Raw genomic sequence first — 5,213 nt, 5'->3', positions numbered from 1 at the left:
TATGGGGATCATGGTAGAGCATTCTCACAAAACTAAAATTAGATGTAATGTATGATCCAGCTATATATTTACCTGAACAATTCCAACTTAACATATCACAGAGATATTTTCATGTCTGTGTTGGTGATGGCACTATTTACAATAACTAGGCCATGGCACCAACCTAAGTATTCAAAAACAGTAGAATTGTTAAGGAAAATCAGCAGATATACAGAGTGACTTCCCACACCATTTCCCCTTTTCTGTCCAAACAAAAAGAAGGATTTACCTATAAATTAGTAAAATGACATGCAACAAAAGAGTTATCAAACAAGAATTGCAGTTATAATATTTAATCCATTTAATCAAATTAAAGAAAATACTCTATCATTTATCCTATCTTGTGAGTCTAAAGTTTTATATTTCATCTATCTTTTATCATAACTAAGGAAAACTATAATTATAACTATCTGTTCTTCAACTGCTTCAAAACTACAGAAGGATATAATATTACCTAAGTGAACAGGAAGTGCATTGTAAGCAACTTTCAAAACACTAGAAATGACAGAGACATCTCACTGCCTGAACAGTCACCCAAAGTTCTTCTGTAACATTGGGGTATCCATCTTCATCCTACAGGCTCATAGTATCTGGTAGATTTTTCTATGAAGCAGGAAAGTTCAAAGACAGTTCTGCCTATATTGCCACTCTGTTCATCACTATATTCCGTATTCTGTAGAATGTTTGACAGACTTTTTCATGAAGCAGGAACCCTAAAGGATTGTCTCGCCTATTTTAGACAAACTCAGCAGTCATTTTACCGTGGTTCCTGCAAGTCCAGTCAAGCAGTTCAGGCAAGAGCAGTTTTTTATCCAAATGCCTACAAGACACCATAAGGAGCCTTCATCAATGCCCATCTTCCTCTTGAAATAGTTTAGTGCTGCCAGGAGCAGCTGTGTCTCATTGTCATGAAATGTTTTAAGTTCTTAAACATTTTAAATGTCATTTTCTGTATGTCTTTGAAAGGATTATCTATCTATCTAACTGAAATATATCTCTACATATCTAGAAAACCTAACTAACATGACTACAAGCTTGACTAATATAGGTGACTATTAACCTGTATTTCTTAATTATACAACACATTTTTAAATGAGGTACATAAAAACAATACCTTAATCAAGAGCAGACATACATATACACAGTTTAACAAAATTTTCCTTAAATTTGTATCAATAGACCAAGATCCATACCAATGCAAAGTATTTATATCTTTAGCATATCCCCTTTTAAATGTAAACGAACATTTATAAACAATCATTTAGTGAATTTTGGTGTAATTCTCTCAAACAGCTTCCTGCTTTTTGGGCAAAGTAATTTTTCTGGGGTGTCACAGAGATATTCTGAAGGGTCTTGGTTCATCAAACCTCATTAGCCTTGAAGGAATGCATAGGTTCTCTACCTCTGTGGAAACAAAAGCAGAACCTCTTTTCCAAAGCAATAAATTTTGAAGTCAAGATACCTTTAAAATTCATATGTTGGTTTTGCTTAGCAGCCTGTACAATGACATCTCTATTTAGCTCCTTCACAGTCAAAAACTTCAAAGAAAAGACAATAATATAGGTAATCCAGACACTCTGTGTCTTTTCCATCTTTGCATGGCTTATTTTTCTTACTCCTTTTAATCTATGACTATGTTTAGTTTTTCTCTCTAAAGGCTTTACCTTTAAAAAAAACATTTACTTCTTTTGATAACTGTCTATATTTGTTTTCTGTTTTTCTCTCAAGCCTACATATATTTATCCAATTCTGTGATCCATTTAAAAGTCTTTTTTATTTTTATCTGTTTTTATTGTATATTTGTAATTATTTTCTGAACAGAACCACCCTTTTATTAATGCTAAGTGGGTGAGGCTAGGACCATCTCTGCAGCATTGCCTGTTGATCCACCCAGTCCAACATGGCAGAGGCATGTTCACTGCCTCTGAGAGCCATTTTCTCCACCCCATATCCAGGGTTGGGTCGCAGCAGGTCTGTGTTGCCATTTAGCATGTTGTAGCACTCTTCTCACAAACTCCATTTAAATGCTGCATAGTTGGATCTACTAAAATTGTCAGAGTTGTTTGTGCAACCGGCATGAAGCAGGAAGCCTTCTTAAAGGAGCCAGGCAGTTTTTGCTGCTACCACTGAGTAAGAAACTCTTCTCTTAATAGAGTTGTTCTTCTGCTTGCTTCTAGCAAACAGAGCCCACCTGAGAAAATGCTGCAACCAAAAAGCTATGCTTAACTATGTTCTTTTGCATCTAGACTTTCTTTTTAAGCGTTCTCAGGTTTTCCATGGATATAGTCAACCTTGTATGCATGCCAATTTGTTGTTGGACAATGCTTGTTCATTCCCAGCTGCCCAGAACTAAACAGAAACTGTATTAATTAAATTGCTGCTTGGTCTATTAGCTCTAGCTTCTTATTGGCTAGCCCTTGCATCTTAAATTAACCCATTTCCTTTATTTTATATTTTACCATGAGGCTCATGCCCTACCAGCAAGGTTCCAGCTGATAACTCATGTCTTTCTCTGATTGGCAGCTACATCGCATCTCATTAATTGTGTCTTCTTTGTCCCAGCATTCAGTTTAGTTTCTCTGCCTAGCTCTACTCTGCCCAATTACTGGCCAAAGGGTTTCTTTATTCATTAATCAGTAAAAGCAACACATATTAAGAAGGACTTCCCACACAATTCTATAACAATTATTATTTATTTTACAAGAAAACATTGTATTATTCATTCAGATAGACAAAGGAAAAATTGCTAAGATATGTTATAAAATATTTACATAGCATTTATAAATTCTGGATTATATAGTTATAAAATGAGCACATCATTATCAAAGTAAAATGACATTCATAAATCAAAAGAAGTAATAAATTAATATTTTAATGTAAAATATCTGCTAAGGATATATGTATACATATATGTATATGTATAATATATATATATATATATAAACATGCACATACATATATACATACATCTATGAGCAATTGTAAATTTCTAGGACATGTTAGATAATAGTTAAATATCCTATTGAATTTCTGGACTATATCACAATATATTGAGACCATCCTTAACATGATTTTCATAAGTTTGGCATAGTAACAATTACCTTTATTTTTTATGCATTATGTAAGCATGATGGTCCCATCTTTGAGTATCATATTAGGATATCCAGTCACATACAGATTACTGATGATATCTTACTTTTGTTTCCTTAAGCATGATATTTAAGATTTGGAATTAGGTTTGGGCTTAGGTGTAGTATAAATTAGTATTTGGGAGTCATAGACTAATTTTTTCCCTAAAGTATATCACAATACAAATGTTTAGGAGAACCTGACAGAAAACTAGTATTAGTTATGTAATGCTACGAGTTTTTAATTGTAAAAATCTAAATCTCAAGACAATTTCTTGTGGTGATTTGCACAGATATTCATGTAGTCATGTATCCTTAGAACATATTTGTCATGTTCATTTAAGTCAGATAATTTGGTCTCATGATCCCACTGTATAATTTAGAATATTGGATTAACATTAGCTGACTGTAAATGCTAATTATTCAACTCAGAATAATGTAGAACAGGTGAAAGGGCCATTTGCACAGATCATGTAACACCTATGAATTAGATCCAGACCATTTTACTAATCAGATTCTTAAAGGTGTTGACACTTATCTTTTGCCAATTGTAAATGCTTTACCAAAAACAACTGTGGTTTTGGCTTACCATTTTTATGATTCTAAATAATGGTTCCTGTTACTGTGTAGATGGTAAGAGCAACCTTCAAGCTTTTAATTGTAATCAATTACTATTGTTGAAATAGGGCGCCATTTGTAGTAATATAAGCGGAGGGGCTGTGTTCGCAGTACCCCGGCCGCCTGGCTAGCTTATGCCCCGAAATAACCACACACAAACTGTATTCATTTAAACAGTGCTTGGCCCTTTAGCTCTATCCCTTCCTGGCTAATTCTGATATCCTGATCAACCCATCTCTAATAATCTGTGAGCACCAGTCTTACCCGGAAGATTCTAGCCTACGTCCATCCTGGGTTGGAGCTTCATCATGTGTGTCTGCCCGGGAGTGGGGCATGGCATCTCTCTGAGGAGTCTGCCCCCGAGAGGAGAGCTGTCGAGTCTCTGTGCTCACTTCCTCTTCCTCCCAGCATTCTGTTCTGTTTACTCCACCCACCTATGTTCTAAGCTATGAGCCCAAGCAGTTTGTTTATTACATAGCCAATGAAAACAACAGATTGATATATAACACTCCCACATCATATTATAAATTCATAAAAATATGCTTGTAAATCATGGCTTACAATAAAATTTGTGTGTTGCTTTCTGAGACAGCATAACAATTATAAATTAAAGGTATATTGTATTGAACAGGACTCATCTTAAGATTTATCATAAATGTTGTAAATGTAGAAGCTAAAATGTAAAGTTATCTTAGTGTTTAACCTATGTTTATTCTTAACTGTTCCTATTTTCTTAACAAGAAAACTTCATTATAGCTAGCTTCATGGTATAATTATATGTAGGATCTGTAAACTGGGTACTTAGTGAAACAAATAATACTTAAATGAAATTAATTGTGTTGTATGTATTCATGACATCATTTTCTATACATAACACAATCACATAAAGCTGACATCCTTTGGAATGGTAAAATTCCCACTGTTCTTAATGATTCTAGTTATTGAATGTTGTATGCTCATAAATAAAGGAAACAATAAATTTTGGGAGACTCTCTAGATGTTATATCTATCACCCTAAAGATTGCTGTGGCCAGTTCGGCTGGTGTGACAGACCTGTCATTAATGTATCTTCCTTATCTCTTCATGAGAAATTCCTTGCTAAACCCATAGGCATGCAACTTCCTGTCATTTGGAATTTCTGACTAATTAGAATAGACCATACTAATTAGATTGTGAGATATCTCACCAAAAGTTATGTAGCAATGATATCATTAGCCTCTAGTTCAGATAACAGTAATTTGTTGTCTTTGTTATCTGCTTCTCAGATGTATCTAAGTGATAAGGAGATAAAAAATGGAAGTGTCAAAGGGAGAATGCTTTGATAATTATTAAATGAATATCTTGGAAATATAATACTAAAGTGATTGACTTTTATATTTTTTATATTTTAATACTTTAGGATTCCATTTTCATAACTAATGAATGTAA

This window comes from Microtus oregoni, unplaced genomic scaffold, assembly GCF_018167655.1.
Source record: "Microtus oregoni isolate MIOR12 unplaced genomic scaffold, Mior012 000079F_000, whole genome shotgun sequence".
In the NCBI taxonomy this organism is placed as follows: Eukaryota; Metazoa; Chordata; class Mammalia; order Rodentia; family Cricetidae; genus Microtus; species Microtus oregoni.
The sequence above is the reverse complement of the archived record's forward strand: the minus strand, read 5'-3'. Positions refer to the sequence as shown.